Source organism: Trachinotus anak, unplaced genomic scaffold (genome assembly GCF_046630095.1).
Source record: "Trachinotus anak isolate AG129_WGS33_773 ecotype Australia unplaced genomic scaffold, CSIRO_AGI_Tana_v1 ptg000017l, whole genome shotgun sequence".
In the NCBI taxonomy this organism is placed as follows: Eukaryota; Metazoa; Chordata; class Actinopteri; order Carangiformes; family Carangidae; genus Trachinotus; species Trachinotus anak.
This window is the reverse complement of record NW_027273868.1, coordinates 1997835-2016576: the sequence shown is the minus strand read 5'-3', so window position 1 is coordinate 2016576 and position 18742 is coordinate 1997835. Positions and strand designations below refer to the sequence as shown.

The window sequence follows — 18742 nt, the reverse complement described above, 5'->3', positions numbered from 1 at the left end:
AAGTGGCCTGGTGATGTCACAGCTCCTCAGTGACGTCCCAGCCTATGCCCGTCTGCAGTGATTCATGTTACCTCCACATGCAATATAAGTGAGGGGCTGCCATTCACTTAGTACAGCACACACACACACACGGGCATACACACACGCACACACACACTCACCTCTGTACATTTACACAGATTAAACCTGGCACAGGATCAGCTATTCCACCAATGTCACCTCCATCCTTCCCTCCCTCCCTGTCCTCTCAGTGTTTTATGGGAGACAAGTGATTTACCAGTCAGGGTCCCTCTCAGTGAAGCTGCTTTATTACATATATGTTGTGATATTCATAAAGAGCCAGTGATCAGTCTTGGCAGTGAGGCTTTCAGGGCAGGTCAGAATTCATAAGATGTGTTGTGTGTCTCTTCTTCACCTGTTCTCGTGCTGTGTTGAGATCATCTCTCACACCTCATGTCCATTGAAAGACGAGAGTTCCTCTTTCAGACCAGGTGAGGACATTTCCCAGACTGCACTGCAAACTCTGGTTTAACAAGACTGCGTAGACCACAACCACACCTAGCAGATCTGTGAGGCTGCTAGTAGGCATGCTAACATACACATGCTAACATATTTGGCATGGCGCCGTGGAGAAGAGTTATGTGATCTGTTTGAATTTTGATTATTATTCTGACTTTAGTAAGTAATGTTCAACATCTTAGTTTACAATGTGAAAATGTTAATCAGCACCAAACAGAGTTCAGCTGAGGGTTGGGGAACAAAAGCTTAAAAGGCTGGAATGGATCTAAATATTTCCACAAGTGGTTCAGCACAAAAGATAAAATCAGCTGGGCCTATATTTCAGTTTAATGCTTGTGCTTAGAATAAAGTCTGTGACACAGGTAGGCAAAATGAAACTCGGCCTTGGCCCACATCTGGGCAGATTCAGCTTTTATCCTCTGGTATTGTCTGACAGCTGCAGGATTTTCTGTGTGCGCACCAGAATTGGTCCAGATGTAGAAGTGGCATCTGAGAATCATACTGTATATGGGCCAGATTTGGGCTAGAAGCAAACAAACATGTGGCCCAAATATGGGCCAGATTTAGTTTGCTACCAGTGGAGGTGGTTCAGGCACGTGCACCACCACACTGACATAACAACACTGGCTGCAGCATATTTCTGACTTGCAGGTTGTTCCTGAGGAGGAGGAAGAGGAGGAGGATTCTTGTAGGCAGAGTCCGGTGCTACGTCACGATGAGGAGACTGTAAAAGACTCTTCTCTGACTCCTCTGCAGGTTTGTGTCTGTGTGGATGAAAGAAATGGTGGAAACAGTTTGTTGTCTTTCGTTGTTCCTAAAATTACAACCTCCATTGTCCAAGGTTACAACAAATGTGCAGCCACATGGGTTAACCTCACATGTCCCTCTCCTGCTTATTTTATCTCTCAGGGAAACCTAATGTCTTTTAGCCTACAGCAGTCTGACAATAATCATTCAAGCAGTAAATTGCTTTGAGACAGCCTACTGAGTTATCAGGCAGCGTGCCGGTAAAGCTCTCTCTCTATGAATAACTATATTTGGAAAGGATTTCCTCATGTATGTGATACTAAACCAGCCTGAAGCCCTCAAACGCCTTTATATATTATTATAATATAATAGAAGAGCTACATGTCATGACCTGTCACTTTGATTAGGAAAGAAGCAGAACATGTTCTTTATTGTGCTTTAACCAGCTTTGCTGCTCTGTGCTGCAACACTACAACACTTCTACTACTGCTCTGTTTTTATTGTATCTGTTGTTATTTCCACCGCAGCGCTGGAGGAATGCAGACGTGCTCCTCTGTATACTGAGGACTGTGTACAGAGAGAATGACAATCAACTCAACACCGAGCCTTGTTTCAGGTGGGAGGGGCTCCAGAGAGCAGACGAGCACAGACACTGCACAGTATCTATGGCTGCGTTCAGACTGCCAGCCAAAATCCGATTTTTAGCCCATCCAGGTTGGAACTGGAGCTCTTTTGAAGTCTGAACAGTCACAAATCACATGAAATCCGATTTTTGGAAACCCGATCGAAACCACCTTCGGGAGGTAGTTTCAGATCGCATTTGGACAGATGCGTCTCAGTCTGAACAGCTCCAAAAACTCAGATCGGTTTTGACTGTCCGTGACGTCACTCTGCGCGACGCCAGACCCAGCTCTTCGGGTGGCACCACACTCGTCGCTGCAAGAAACTCCGGCAGTGAGTGCAGCACGAAGCATTGTTGTGTATAATCCTACCAGCCCCCTGCGGCGTTGCAAATGTCTAGTGCAGGGGTGCCCAATACATCGATCACGATCTACTGGTCAATCGCAAAAGGAGTGCAGGTAGATCGCACGGAACTCCCAATGAAGTTGAGGAAAAAATGTAGATCGCACGGCATTAAAAGACGTAGATTCTACTTCTTCTAATGCCGCGATCGACGTATTGGGCTCCCCTGGTCTAGTGCGTCTGAGATGTTCTGCACCTCTACTGCACAGTGATAAGGCCAATATACTGAGGTGACCTGCCTCCATCATATTTGTTGTTGTTGTTGCTGTCGCTGTCGCAATTATATGACGTCAGACGCTCCGTTACTACAGCAACCTGTCAGATCAGTCAATAATGTGGCACAGTCTGAACAGAGCCATATCCGATTTGGACACTTGCTAAAAACAGTGTGGACAGTCAGCCCTAAAAATCGGATTTGAGTAGGAATCTGATTTGAATCAGATTCGCCTGCAGTCTGAACGCGGCCTATAAGACACAAGGTGGCGTAGTGGTACTCACACTTGGTGGTGGGTGTTTGGGGGCCTGGTGAAGTGCAGTGGCTGTTGTTTGTTGTGTTGTTGTTATATAGTTATAGAAAAAAAGAAGATACAGCACAAAGAGAGCAGGGTTAGAGAGGACTGGACGCTGGGAATGATGAGCAGTTTATGATGAATGCAGCTGATCACTCTCTCAGGCTACAGCAACAACAGCGTCTACATACAGGATCAAAATGAGGAAGAATAACACACACAAACATAATGTGATGACCCTGGTTGCCCTCAATTGTGAGGTGTGTATCTGCCCTTTGACCTGTGTTGTATGTCAGGTGTTTGGAGGCGGAGCCAGTGGTAGGTTCATCAGAGGAGATGTGCCTCACCTGTAGCCAAGATGGCCGCCTCGCAATGCTCTCTCTCTCTCTCTCTCTCTCTCTCTCTCTCTCTCCCTCCCTCCCATCATGCCTGTGGGAACATCAGCTCTCCACATCACCAGCATTTTTGGATTATTATTTCTCCACACATGCACCCATGCTCTACTGAACCAACTAATGTCACCCTGCAGCTAAAACCATGAAATGGTGACTTTAGTGTGAGCTTGACTTGTGACTATAGAAATTAGGGACTGAGTCCGATGTTCACACATGACAGGGAATTCTGGTGAAGAGAGGTGACACAACGTCAGTGATGTAGAAATGGTTTGGATTTTGAAACCTGGATGAACAGTTTTACAGTGTTTTGTGCTTTTCTCACTGGAGGGTTTTGGATAAATGTCTTTGAAAAAGCAACACAGCTGCTGATATACACCATAAAAACAGCAGCTTCATGGCCACGCCTGTGGTATAAGAGGTCAAAACAATGGAGAGTGAGCAAGACCAACATTGGACCAGCTCTGCAGCTGTGTCTATAGTATAAAAATTATAGTTTGTTTGCCTTTGTTTAATAATTAGCAGTAAATGATATTGGGGCAGTTACTGAAGGTGTCACCGAGAGAACATTTCACCTGCTACCACTGTTTTAACCCACTGCAATGATTTCTCTTCTGGTGCTGTCCAGCTTATTATGGATCCAGCAGAATCACATAACCTCTGTGTGTGTTTATGGGAGTCATTAACATATGGATCATAGATACAGAGGCCTCCAGATCCTGTGTCATGTTCATGTTTGATCTTAATATAGCATGTAGGCTCCTTAATAAGCTTCTCATTAAAGAGCAAGCCACACACACACACACACACATACACACACACACACACTCTCTCTCTCTCTCTCTCTCTTCCTCTCTCTCAGCAATGACAGTAGAGGTAAGTCTAAAATAAACTCTTACCTCTTCGATGTGTTGTCCATGCTCTAAAACTAATCTTAATTTCTTGCTCCATTTTTGATGCAGAAATGCAGAACGAGATGTTTGCGGTTGATTTTAAATGTATTCTCGTTTGTTGCAGGGAAGCAGAGGGGAAACAGGGACATGCTGCTGAGTGTTTGCGTCGGCTCGGTCCAGACGGCCTCACAGGTGGACGACTGCAGCCTGCTGCTGGGGAGAGACTCTGTCCGCGGTGCTGAACAGTTCTCCTGCCGAGGGGATAGCAGAAATAGTATAACAGTAGAACACAAGACAGCTCTACAGCAGCACAAAATACATCCTCCAAAATCATCATACAGCAGAATCAGGACCTCTCTGAAACAGTTTCAATAAACGGAACTGCTATTGTAGTTTGACCCCAGCAGACCCATGTAAATGAAGGAACAACAGATCATATGACACAGTCTAAAACTTACTGAAGTCCTTCTGTGTCTGAGCTCCAAATCCATAAATATAGATTTCTTCTCTTTCAGGTGCAACTAGGAGTCATCATGAAGAACAAATATACTGAGTTAACAATATCATCATCATCATCATCACAAAATACTATACATGTTGTTTCACTAAATCCTCCCATTGTGTGATGCAATAAACATTTATTTTTCTCTACCTAACAAATGTACAAAATGGTCAAAGCACCCATGTCAGGAAACTACATTATTTAGCAGAGGTCACTCAGAGGGCAGAACATAACAGTCAGGACATAGCAATTTAATCATTATTAATCATTTGATCAGACTGCATGTTTAGATGACGTCTGCTTTGTGATCGGATGTTAGTTCAATCTCCATTTTAGCCGAATATTTTAACCCCCTGGCCAAAGTCAAAGGGTTTGTGTATAGCAACAAAGTCTAAGTGTTGTGACTATTTATTGACAAGTGACAAGTGTTGTGGCAAGATTTCATGAGAAAAACTGGTAGTGTCCAGTTAAATAGAAAAATAGCTTAAAAAGCTTAAAGGTCTCTTCACTTTTGCTGAACCCATTTTACTTTAAAGAAATTAAGACCATTGTATTAAATGATATAATCTTTTCCAGGGAAATAATCTATATCAGTTTCTATAAAATTATTTGGGAAAAAAATGCAGGGTTATAGGCTATAATTATAGAAAATAAAGTGTTGTAACTCAGCCATTTGTACTGTCAAAAATCCCCGTTTTATTTTGAAAACAGCGTCTCACAGTTTCCGGTCTGTGGGACTTGGTGTGACGAGCTTTACGGTCGCCGCTGGTGATTGGAGCAGCAAAAGAAAGAGAGAGAGAACGAAAGAGAGAGAGAGAGCGAGGGCCCCAGCAGCTGTCAGTGTCTCTTCACCGCGGAGAGTCCAGCGGCACGCAGCCAGGTGAGCGAAGCGGCGACTGCGGTGTGAAAGCCGGGGAGAATACCTGCGGCGTCCCGCTGCTTCTGCTGCTGCTCTCATTCATCACTGCTTCGCGACGCTCAACCTGCTCCCTGGGATGAAATAGGAAGGTGAGGTGCTGCTCTCTTCTCTCTACCTGACAGCGGTGCTGACCGCCTGCTCTTGTCTGCATGGATAATGATTTAGTTGAAGTTAATGAAGGCGGGCTGCCGGGGTGCCGGTGGAGAGGGGCTCACCTATAGCGTTTATGATAAAGTTGTTTTCATTGCATCACGTAAAGGTGAAGCCAGACATCCCTGTGTGCTCCATGAGGGGAACTGACTTTAACTCTCCCACCTAGATTAATCTGGCTGGATAAACTGTGGAGCCTCTCTCATCAGTGTCTCCTGGGTACTTCAGATAAATTGCTTCTTTTGTTGTGGATGTGACTGGATGTAGATTTTCAGTTACTGGCACCTGGTGGCCCCTAATTCAGCCCAGTCTCCACATTTATTCATTTCTTCTTTCTATGGAAATGTGTACTTGAGGGCTTTGAAATGTGTGCCTGGGGCTCATGGACTTTTGATGTGTCACATAACGAGCTTTAATGACCCTGACTGAAAACACTTGTCACAGGCTCATGAAAGTCACCTTTACTGTGGTGCACTGCTTCTAAGCCACATGTAGTATTTCCTTAAAAATGTTTTCTAAGCTGAAAAGACAGATACATACATTAAAAATAAACAGTTATATGATGTCATTACACAACATGCACTGAACTAAATACAGAATCTGATGCTAATTAATGTTAACCGTCATTGTGAAGCAGCTGAACTTCTCAGTCTCCCTCCTGTAGGGGAGGAACCACGGAGAGATTGTGTTTGGTACAGGAAAATGTAAAACAGGTTATATTTTAAAGTTTTGTTATTGTTAACAAATCCAGTGTGAGGGCACAAACCTGACACCTTTTGGTGAAAATCACTGTTTTGAATCTAAGATTGGTCATTTTTTTGTGTGCATTGATTGAGTTTTTGGGTTTTGTGGTGGGGGGGGGGGGGGGGGGGTGTCCCTCCCTAGTCTGTCTGTCTTGGTAACCTAGCTGAGCTCTGTGTCTCACCACCAGCCACTTCCAGGTAGAGTTGTCGCATTGTGATACTGGTATGAGAGATGTCTCAGAGTCTGCTTAAAATACTGGACCATGAATGGATGAGAATGTGAGTCCATGCACCGATCTGATGCCTCGTATTGTATTGATAAACTTTAAACTCTTACATCCAAATAAAATTGCAGGTTTCCCAGAAATGAATTCTTCATTGCTGCTGTAAAACAGTAGCCTTAGGGTGCCTCGGTGGCTCACCTGGTAGAGAGCATACCATTAATGCAGCGGCCCTGGGCTTGAATCCGACCCTGTCATCCCCTCTCTCTCTCCCTGACCCCCCTGTCATTCTCTCACTGACCTATCCAATAAAGGCATTAAAAAGGCCAAAAAATAACTTTAAAAAAAAACAACCAAAAAAACAGTAGTCTACACAGGAAGCTGTGCTGTGCAGCCACTGTTATAGAGCAGTGAAGAAGAATGGATTTGCTCGACGTTATTGTAAATGAGGGCCTTGCCCGCAATGACCCTCGAGTTTAAATAAAGATAATAATAATTATAATACTAAATTGATTTCTGGTAAATTGCGTACTGGTAGCTGATGGCTGAGGTCACTAACAGGCAGACCATGGTCCGGGACCAGACCCAGATGCTGTCTTGCCTGTATTATTACATTTTGCCAGATTGTTTCTGTTTTAACTGGCACAGCTTTTCAAACCTTATGGCTTTGGGCACATGCCACACACATGGCGAGACGAGGGACATAAATGTTGTAGAATATGAACAGACCCAGAATGAACACTGTTGCAGACGACGGGATTACCGTAAAATTATTATTTAACAGCATTTGTATAGGAACGATTCTGTCCCAAGCTTTTTGATCTGTTTGAGCAGTTTCCAATGCAAAACGCTTTCCAGACGAAGACCAAAGAAACCCTGTCTTCACCATTTGGCCACTGAAGTAAGATTAAGCTTTGTTCAGTAGGTTAAGTAAATCCGGGGAACAACCAGTTGATATTTTTCACTGCAAGACAGTGAATTTTATTTTGAAAGATAGAAGGCAACCAGTTTCCCTTCTCTCCATTTTCCTCATTCATCCAGACCACACAACACCATAGGAACTCCAGTGGACTGAAGCTACCGTAAATCATGCACAGGAGTGGTTACCCCAAGTAAGGTTTGATATCTGGGCAGAAAAAGTTAAGTGACTGTACTTGTTAAGCTAAACCCGCTTGTGAGGGACCTAGTGGTAAGGCGATAAGGAGTCACAGGTATTTTATCAAAAAAAGGTTTATTTACTCTAAATTAACAAACTTCAAATTACAAAAAATAAACCAAATCAGTCTGGGCCCATAAAAGAGGTCAAAGTAACAAAACTAACTGAAGCAAAATAACCTAAAGCTCAAACTAACTCAACTGACCTACAGACAAAGAACACAAGGGAACATATATACTGGCTGATCAGACCAGCTAAGACACACAGGGGGATAACATAAAAACCAACAATTTAACTAACAAATAAACAAACAGGACAGTTGGTCTCAAGCTTAACATAATATCTAATAAACCTACACCTTTGCTCAACCCCAGCCAGATGACCCAGGCAGCAGAGGTAAGGAGAACCTGAGCACCGGCAAAACAGAAAGAAGAATTAACACATCTTAAGGCAACTTATATAAATAAACACAAATGTTAAATGTAGAGAAAACTAACCAGTGTTTCCCATATATAGACCATTCTGTGGCGCACCGCCACAGAATGGAGACCAACTGCCACAGAATGATTGTTTTTTTTTTTTTTTCCCCCCTGTTGTTGTTGTTTTCCCTCTAGTCTATGCTCTCAACGTAATATTGTTCCCTTCATTCATCTCCGCATAGAGCTCTTTCTGTCATTCTCGGACACACACGGACACACACAGACACATGCACACGCACACATGCACACACACACAGACAAGCGCGCATATGCCAGCGGTGCACGGGAAAATCAACCAGCGCATCACTGGTGCATTCCCCCAACGGTGTCAGTGGAGTGCCACAAATTGCTACCTGGTCTGTGGGAAACACTGCTAATTAAACCTGTATACTGCCAATTAAACTAAATAATAAAATATGAAATAAACCATAAGTATGCCATATGAAATAAAGAACTATGTGTCCTTCTTTACATGTTCACATGTACGTGCCATATGAGTAAAATGTAAAGAAAACCTAAAATAACTAAAGAGATGTCAGTACATGGGGTTACTGACTTTTAATGTGTGGCTGCACGTGTGGCCATCACACACCCCTCTGCCTCAAAAACCTCGCTGGGACAGCGGGAGAGATAGTCAGCCGTAGTGTTGTCTTTACCAGGGATATGCTGAACTGTGAACCGGAATGGCTGCATCACAAGATACCACCGGGTAATTCTTCCATTTGTGTCCTTCATCCTTTCCAGCCATTGTAGTGGCTTTATGATCTGTCTGTAAGATAAACTCCCTCCCCAGAAGGTAATACTGGAAGGAGTCAAAGGCCCAGTTTATGGCCAAGGCTTCCTTCTCCACTGTTGCATAGCGCACCTCCCTAGGAAATAACTTGCGACTAATGTAGGCAACAGGGTGCTGGTCCTCTGGTGGTCCCTGAAGAAGGACAGCTCCAATACCCCTCTCTGAAGCATCAGTTTGCAAAGTAAAGTCTTTATCAAAATCTGTGTTCTAGCCAGAACACACTTTGCTGGGTTGATGGTAAGGCCAGCAGAATGCAAGCAGTCCAGGACCTCTCTCAGGTGCTCCACATGTGTCACTGTAAATGACAATATCATCCAAGTATGCACATGCACAATCGGAAAGCCCACTGAGTACCTGGTCCATCAGTCTCTGGAAGGTTGCAGGAGCCCCATGCAGCCCAAATGGCAGAACCGTGAACTCAAACAGGCCCCAGGGTGTACGAAAGGCAGTCAACTCACAAGACTGCTGGGTGAGGGGCACCTGCCAATAACCCTTACAAAGGTCAATGGTGGTCAAATACCTTGCCTTCCCCAGGCGCTCAATGAGATCATCAATTCGAGGTGTTGGGTATGAATCAAACTTGGATATGGAGTTAAGATACCTGAAGTCAATGCAGAATCTTATTGTTCCATCCTTCTTGGGCACCAACACAACTGGGTGACACCACTCACTTTTTGAAGGCTGGATGATTCCAAGGGACAACATAAGGTCCACCTCCTTCTTTAGTGCCCCCAGGAGGCGCTCTGGTATCCTATAACTCATCCATCTCACATTTGCATCAGCTTTCAACACAATACCATGTTCCACCAAATTTGTGCTACCTGGGCACTCTTGAAATATGTCTGACTTAATCAATGGTTTTACCTGCGCGTGCTGCTCCTTAGTGAGATGGCTCAAATCCAGGTCAGAAGATATTAGTGAGGGCAAGTACTGGTTATCAACTTCCTCTTCCTCCTCCACACTACGGATAAGTAGCATCTCTGCCCCTTTCTCAGCCTGTGGAACCCACTCCTGTAAAAGGTTAACATGAAGCACCTGACTGGATCGCTGAAATCCTGGAGTGGACACCTGATAGGTGGTAGGACCAAGCTTCCTCTGCACCTCAAAAGGCCCCTGCCACTTTGCCAGTAGTTTGCTATCACTAGTGGGCAGCATGACCAGCACCTTTTGACCAGGGTCAAAGCTTCTCTTTCGGGCTGACTGGTCATACCAGGACTTCTGGTGCTGTTGTGCCTCTGCCATATGCATCTGTGCCAGCTCACTCATCTTCTGCAGCTTCTCCCTCATCTGGATAACATAAGAAACAACATTAACAGGCTCCTTCCTCCCCTGATTCCCCTCCCAAGTGCCTCTCAACAAGGTCAGAGGGCCCCTCACCTCATGACCATAGAGAAGCTCAAATGGGGAGAAGCCAGTGGAGGCCTGGGGTACTTCCTGGTAGGCAAAAAGGAGATAAGGAAGCCACTGATCCCAGTCAGATCCAGTGTCATTTACAAACTTGCGGAGCATTTGTTTGAGAGTCTGATTGAAACGCTCCATTAGTCTATCTGTCTGGGGATGATATGGGGTGGTTCGCACACTCCTAATGCCCAGCAACTTGTAAACCTGCTTTAAAAGTCCAGACATGAAGTTAGTACCTTGGTCTGTCAAAATCTCACAGGGGAAACCCACCCTTGAAAAAAACTGAATCAGAGAGAAAGCCACAGTTTTTGCTTTTACAGATCTCAATGGAAAAACTTCAGGCTATTTTGTGGCATAGTCTGTGATGACTAACATAAAGCGATTTCCTGTCTTGCTCTTTTCTACCGGGCCAACAAAGTCCATCCCAATACGATCAAAGGGAGTACTTATGATTGGGAGAGGATGCAAAGGAGCTCTGATGGTGCCTTTAAACGATGTCTTTTGACACTGAGGGCAACTCCTACAAAACTGTGCCACATCCAATCGCAAACCAGGCCAATGAAAATAACGTTTAATGCGAGCAGTGGTCTTGTGTTTCCCCAGGTGGCCAGCCCAGGGAATAGAGTGGCCCAAGAGCAATACAGCATCCCGGGCTGCTTGAGGGACCACTAGCTGCTTAACCTGGCCATATTGATGGTAAAGGATGCCACCCTGTAGGAAGTACTCCTCCCTCCTGTTATCAAGCTCATCCTCAGACCCCCTCTCCCTGGCTCTCAACAAAAAAAGCTGACAAGGTTGGATCGTTTTGCTGCATTTGAATTATGTCGGTAGGTATCTTGAATCCCAAGGGCCCCTCTGGAGCGGTCTCAGTGGGTAATTTTACAACAGTCTGTTTGAATTTCTCCTGCCTTCTCTGACTACGTGGCTTCCGAGACTTCCCAGGCTGTGTCTCTAGATCAGTGTCATAGAAAGGCAAGCCACTGAGAGTTGGAGAGTCCTCCTCTGCATATTTAGATTGGGCCCTTGTCACCACATTACAGTTTTGTACAGGGTTTAACAAATCATACAGAACTGGCAGATCATCACCTAAAACCACCGGAAAAGGCAAGTTATCAGCCACCCCAACATTTAACAAATAGGACTGGCCTTGCACTTCAATATAGAGGTCAGCAGTGGGGTAGGGTTTCTCATCACCATGCACACAGCAGATTGGGATGGTTTCAAAAGTGCAAATGTTATTAGCTGGTACATACCGCCTGTGCACAAGGGTCGGGGTACTGCCAGTATCGATCAAAGCTCTGATTTTTTCCCATTAATCTTCACTGTAGTTGTCTTCATTGATTGGTTACTCTCAGGTTTAAAGTCAACATTTTGACGTGGAACAAAACACATTTGGGTTAGCCTAGCTGGGTTTTTTGGACACACTGGCTTGGTGTGACCTTCTTGCCCACAGTGATAACAAGTCTGTGTTTTATAAGCCGGTTTTGATGTTGCATTTGTATGCTGATTTTCCCTTCCAGGGGGCTTACCCACACCCGTTGCTGACCTCTGGTGGTACTGAGAAGGTGGTGGCCTGCGTGCATCTTTAACAGCCTTCCAGGCTGTATTACTCCATGGCTGGCTCTTCTTCCGGGCGGCCACAAACACATCAGCAAGGGTGGCAGCTTCAGCCGCTGATTTAGGATTATGCTCCTTTATCCACACCTGAATCTCAGGGGACAACATTCTCAAGTATTGTTCCATGATTATGATTTCACCAATTTCTTGCACTGTTTTACCTTTAGGCTGAATCCACTTCCCATATAGCTCTTTCAGCCTCACGTAAAGTTCCTTGGGGCTCTCACCATGGTCAGCTTCTAGAGAGCGGAATCTCTGCCTGTAAGTCTCAGAGTTAATGTCATATTTTTGCAATATAGCAGCCTTTACTTTTTCATACTCAAGTGAGTCATCAACATCCATATGAACATAAGCACTTCTTGCCTTACCAGTCAACAAAGGAATGAGGCGGAACACCCAGTCTGATTTTGCCCATCAACAAGCAGCTGCAATTCTCTCAAATGTGATTAGAAAGTGCTCAATATCATCATCACTTGTTAATTTTTCCAGCCTTGGCTCAAGGGAGAATCGAGACTGACCTGAAGGCATATTGGCTGTGCAATTGTCTGATTGGATTGTAGCTTCAGCCTGTGGCTGTTGGTTACTAAAATCAGGAGTTTCCAGGAAGTCTGGCTCTGTTGAAGTGAGCTCCAGGACAGGTGATGTGCGGGTCTGCACCTCCAACTGCAAGAGCTGAAACTGATGTTGTAGGGCCCTAAAACAATGTTCTTGCCATGTAGACTCTTCCCTCTGTTTTACCTCCCACACATCCTGCTGTGCTATGAAGGTCTGAAGAATACCAGCCAGATCTTTCAGTGTTGGCTCCCTGGTTTCTTCACCATCAGCACTGGCTGCCACTTCTGAAGCCCTTGCCTCCATATCCTCTTCCTCATTTATATGGTCCATAGTGCCTCGGGCCTCTGTCTTATTTCCTTTTCTGTGTCGAACTCCATGTTGCATTGTTCAAAATGTTTGGAGGGAAATAAGGAGAAAAAAAAACAAAAAAGAAAACCTGTTTCATCAACCAACTGATCCCACCACTGCCACCATATGTGAGGGACCGAGTGGTAAGGCGTTGAGGAGTCACAGGTATTTTATCAAAAAAAAAGTTTATTTACTCTAAATTAACAAACTTCCAAATTACAAAAAATAAACCAAATCAGTCTGGGCCCATAAAAGAGGTCAAAGTAACAAAACTAACTGAAGCAAAATAACCTAAAGCTCAAACTAACTCAACTGACCTACAGACAAAGAACACAAGGGAACATATATACTGGCTGATCAGACCGGCTAAGACACACAGGGGGATAACATAAAAACCAACAATTTAACTAACAAATAAACAAACAGGACAGTTGGTCTCAAGCTTAACATAATATCTAATAAACCTACACCTTTGCTCAACCCCAGCCAGATGACCCAGGCAGCAGAGGTAAGGAGAACCTGAGCACCGGCAAAACAGAAAGAAGAATTAACACATCTTATATAAATAAACACAAATGTTAAATGTAGAGAAAACTGACTAAGCCTGTATACTGCCAATTAAACTAAATAATAAAATATGAAATGAACCATAAGTATGCCTTATGAAATAAAGAACTATGTGTCCTTCTTTACGTGTTCACATGTGCGTGCCATATGAGTAAAATGTAAAGAAAACTTAAAATAACTAAAGAGATGTCAGTGCATGGGGTTACTGACTTTTAATGTGTGGCTGCACGTGTGGCCATCACACCGCTGTTTGATACTGTATTTTATGTTGGAGTGCTGCTAGTTATTTGATGCAGAATGTATTTGTGAGAATTTAATTTAGTGAAACTGTGTGCTTGTTAACTGATCTGACTGGTTGTTAAGTCCTGCTTTGTGTTAGTGGCTTTACTGGGTCTGGATTTCAAATGTATCTCTCTCTATTTGCTTGTCTCACCCTCGCTGCCTCTCTCTGATATACACACACCTCCCGAGTGAGTGAAACCACGGTTCCTATCCGCCTCAGTCTGGTACTTTTTAATTCTCCCACCTGCTTCTCCAGTTCCTTTGTGTGTCTCCTCACTTCCACGCTTGTGTGCTATCAGCTCCACCTCTCTGGACCCGATGCCACCATCTTTCATCCCTCTCCTTTTTTCTCACACCTACACACATACACCATGCAGCCCTCAGCTCCCCACCTGAGGCCTGTACTACGAAGCAAGTTCAACATACCCTGGGTGTGTTAACTCTAGGTTTGTTAATTCTATCATTCTGCTATCAGCATATTCATGTGAAAGAGGTAGAAAGAGTTTTAATTATAAGCAACATTGTCAAAACCATGAATTAAGAACTTAATATATGAGAGGAAACGTTGATACCAGCTGGTAAATTTAGTTATAGTGACTTCATTTTGATATTGAACAAGTTGAAATGTTAACAAACTAGACAAGAAACATTTGAAATAATTTTTGAAGAATTAAGTGAGGCTAAAGATAACCTGTGTGTAAGTGCATGAATTATTATTATTATTATTATTATTGAGAGTCATACTGAGTGAATATGTTTCTCTTTTGTCTGTTGATAAACAAATTATTATTAATATGTGATGCAGATAAAAAGAAGTTAAGTAATATCAGATTGTTTCTGCTGCCAAAGCACAGAGGAGAGAAGAGAATTGGTTTGTGTCTGATGAGGTCAATCTGACTGGCATGCTTATTTCTAATCTGCAGTGGGTGGATAATTTTTCAAATGAACAACATCTCAAGGTTTTTTTTTCTAATTATTGTTACAAAGTTGAAAGTCTTTTCATGTTTGTCTGAGCTGCAGTGATGGAATAAGTGTGTGAAAGCCTCAGCACTGTCAGGAACTCTGTTGGAAATTCAAAAATCTTGCAATCATGCAATTAAAATGAAGCTCTAATAGTTCCAATGTAGTTATTTAGTGTGATAAACTCCTCTGTTTGTTAGAAGCTCTGTTTTAAAACTAGTGGAAATTTGGAAAGACTCAAACATAAAAATGATGTGACTTATGAATAAAAAAATATCTGCTTTTGCTTTTTATTAGTCAGCTTATTGTGAACTCTTTTGTCCCTGTCAGGACCCTGTAGGAATAATGACTCTTGTTTTCCATTGATCAGATAGGTCAGTATTTGGGCTGTTGACAGGTTTTGATCCGATCCTCCGAAGTTAACCTGCTTCGGAGCTGGTTAGGTGGTTAGGTGCAGCACAAGTTACCATGGTGATTTACCTGGTAAGAAATGAGCCACCATTGTAACCTTTCTGGTTAAACCTGAAGTTACCTTGTTAACTGCAATCTTGCTACACAGCACAGGGCTCTGGTCACTTAGTCTGCCATTAATGGGACAATCTAGATCAATCAAGCTGCTATCATTTCCAGCTGTCAAAAAGAGTGGTACCCTTAATATTAATTGATGTTCTTATTCGATATTAATATTTAGAACAGTTCATCTGCGTAACTGTGGTGGCCCGTATAATGTTTGGTACTGTTGACTTCTTCTAATATTCTTCCAAATAACTCCTGCCCTACCAATTTGGTGCTAGCAACCTGAGACTGTGGCACAGGACACAGGGGACACCTAGACACATCCAGAAGTAGTCCTGCCCAATACCAAATGGGTATACACCTCAATGCTGGAAGGGGGATGTATAAGCATCCATGCATTTCTGAACACTATTTCTGAAATCAAACTTATGTTTACTGCGACTTTTGTAGAAGCTGCCAGGCCAATGTAAACTACTGCAGACAGAACTTTGTGATTTTGACCCTCACTCTTCCCATCTATTCCCATCTATATCTGTGTTTTTGACACAGAATTACCTCTTATTGGCCAAGACCTGCTGGACAACTGCCCCCGCTGATCAACTGGCTATGAGGGCCTATCTATACGTGGGCCTCAAGTGAGTTACTTCCATCCAAGAGTCAGGAGAACCCACTCAAGATGCTGTCCCTAAGTGAGCGCATGTTCTTCATTCATAGACTGTGGTCGCAGATTGTGCAGATTGTGGTGCTACACAGACTCATCCTACGGAGACCACTAATGTGATTAATATGTTCTTCATATATCATATGTAATCCTGCCAGAAGTTGTTGATATGTGATGTTCTAGACCAAAGTGTTGGACATTTTCCTTCATCCCAGAGGCATTGCTGCATGGACATGAACGAGTGTTTTCCACTTGGACCAGGTCTATGTCCCACTGTACCTATTTGAACCTTGTAGAGAGAAAGCTGTCTTGCTTTGCACTGCTTGTACATGTGGTGAATATGCAAAATGAAGGGGGGAAGCATCTGCTGTTTGGCTTGCAACAAGCTGGCAGGGCACATGTATTGATTGCCTCATGAAACATTATTGCTGTCGAAAGAACTATCACCTGCTGAAAGACTGAGCAGGCTATAATTGAGCAGCACACAGTGAGTCCTGAGGAGAGGATTTACAAGCTACTGAAACTGTTTACAAGGTCTGAGTTAATATTGGAAGAGCTGAGGCAAAACATGTCCACCTGCTGACACTGAAACGCCTGATCCATTTCAACTAATCAATGAGGAAATCACTTATTCTGTGTTCTTGTGTTGGTCATCAAGAGGGGCCATATTCAGGCTGATTTAAATTAGAAAGCTCAAATATATCATCCTGCATACAATATAAATAAGGAACCACACCAGTTTCTTTACATTCGCTATAAATGAGGACATTTTTTTGGACCGTTATCAAAAGATGAGTGAGAACAGTGTTTTAGATTCTTTTGTGTTTTACCCACCTCATCTTTAGCTAATATTGTTTATGTGGGTACGTTATCTGGACATTTGAAAACCAAAACTCAAACTCAAAACCTGGCACCTACATTACCCACAATGCAACTCAACTGAAATTTGGCTATGTAATGCTAGCAGCATCTAATGTAGAAGGCTCCCAGGTTTTTGTTTTGCTTACCAGACTTATAGTTTTTATGCAACTTTTTTCATATGCATCAGTATCCTCAACCTCTGGAAACACACTTTGATGTAAAATCAGCACTGGTCCCTTTGCTACGTGTTCTTGTTACTTTGATTCTGCTCACATTTTGATTAGTCCTCAATATGCAAATTAGGTAGGTGATGCTGGCGTACTTATCAACAAACATGGCAGTCACATGACTGATGGAGACATCTGAAGGCTGCTCTTCCATAGCCTTGCCTAATAGGCTAATAATACTTGATGTTCACTGTCAGTAGGGCAGGGCAGTTCACTGAAAAAAAGTATCAAAACCAACAGTAAAACCTCTCACCAGCTTCATCTTGCTCATGTTGGTTAATTTAGTACTTTCCCCAGTGCTACGTTCATGATCAGTGAAGAAATACGACCTTGTGTTTGGTCACATGCCTCAGCCTTTCCCAACTAATGTTAGCTTGTGTTCACCCAAAGCGAAGCTGGCGATAAGGATAACATGAGCACAAACACTGAGCCTCAGGTTATGTCCACACTTTCTTTATCTTTAATTGTAAAACAAATCTCTTTTGCTACATTTACCCCTGGCGTCCACACTGCTCCAGAGCTTTTGAGCCCCTAAAACAGAGACTTTTGGAAACAATGCTGGACCTATTTTAGTCTGAAAACTGGGGTTGTGTTGTAGTCTGGATGGACAGACACAGAGACTTATGGAAATGATGACGCAGATGCCTGCCTCACCTCCTGGTTGGATCTTATCAGTCATGACCACCAGACAGGGGTCAATGCAACATGGTAACCAACCAAAGGTAACATCACCAACTAATATAATCACTTGAACACAATTACATTGCTGAATATGAAGAGGGAAGTTTTATAGCACGAGTACAGCAGCATCACTTCAAGGAGTATCTTGCACTGAGGCTGCTGTATGGGCTCCACTTATATCTTTGCAGAGGAAGAGCTCATCTGTAGCTTTGTGACAGGTAGCTTGAAATAGCCGGTAGAGGCAGAGTTGGTGGGCGTTCAACATGCTGGGTGGACTTCATTCTTATTTTTATCACCTCCAGATATGGTCTAGCTGCTCTGATTGTCTTCTGAACTCAGAATCTTCTGTGCGAATTTACACCTGCATTAATGTGTTTTTCCTGATCCAAAGACAGATCACATGTTAATACAAACCTTCTTTAATTTAGTTATTTGCATGAACATGATTATATTTGTGTATTGAGAAGTTAAGAAAAATATCACACTTCTTTACCAACAGACAATAAAAAAAGATATTTATTTTTAATTATGTACCATTATTATAATTTACATAAGTCAGCTGTTTAACAGAACAATCATAGAGACACCGTTTACTTTTCTCTCCATCCTCTTGTCTTCTCACAATGTTGAGTCAAAGGTGTTGCCTCTACAGGAAGCCACATGCCATTGTGTTTGGCAGAGGCATAAATGTTCGATAGTCCCCACTGCTCACTCTACAAGGTGAATGATATCTTTAATCTCTCATTATTAATTTTTGTTGTAGCAAAGTCAACAGGAGCACTCGCTCTCCTCCCTTCCTGAACATAAAGGGGCCTCTCCCCCCGTCCTCTGTCTCTCAGGAAGCAGCAGATATTTCTCATCTTTTTTTCCTACCGCCCTTTTTTTGTCTGCCAGCAAGTGATTAAAATCTGCCTGCTGCCGCCACGGAGGAGCACACTGGCAGAAACGGCAGCAGCTGAGCCCAGAAGATGAAGACCTTTGTTACATGCTGATGAGCTGAACATGGACAAAAACCAGGAT

At 43.2% G+C, this 18742-nt stretch overlaps 1 protein-coding gene and 1 long non-coding RNA gene across 2 annotated transcripts in view; one reads left to right on the top strand and one right to left on the bottom strand.

The window, feature by feature from the left end:
* Positions 1-2590: 2590 nt before the first annotated feature.
* On the bottom strand, positions 2591-6516 carry LOC139634730 (uncharacterized). Its single transcript, XR_011694047.1, has 4 exons — positions 5509-6516; positions 4542-4604; positions 4090-4334; positions 2591-2828 (listed from the first exon to the last, which is right to left on the bottom strand). It is a non-coding gene; the product is annotated as an uncharacterized lncRNA (long non-coding RNA).
* rbfox1 (RNA binding fox-1 homolog 1) overlaps positions 4641-18742 on the top strand; it is a 309086-nt gene continuing 294984 nt past the window's right edge. The window contains exon 1 of the mRNA XM_071501337.1: positions 4641-5593. The gene's annotated coding sequence lies outside the window, so the exon portion shown is untranslated. The remainder of the gene's footprint in view (positions 5594-18742) is intronic.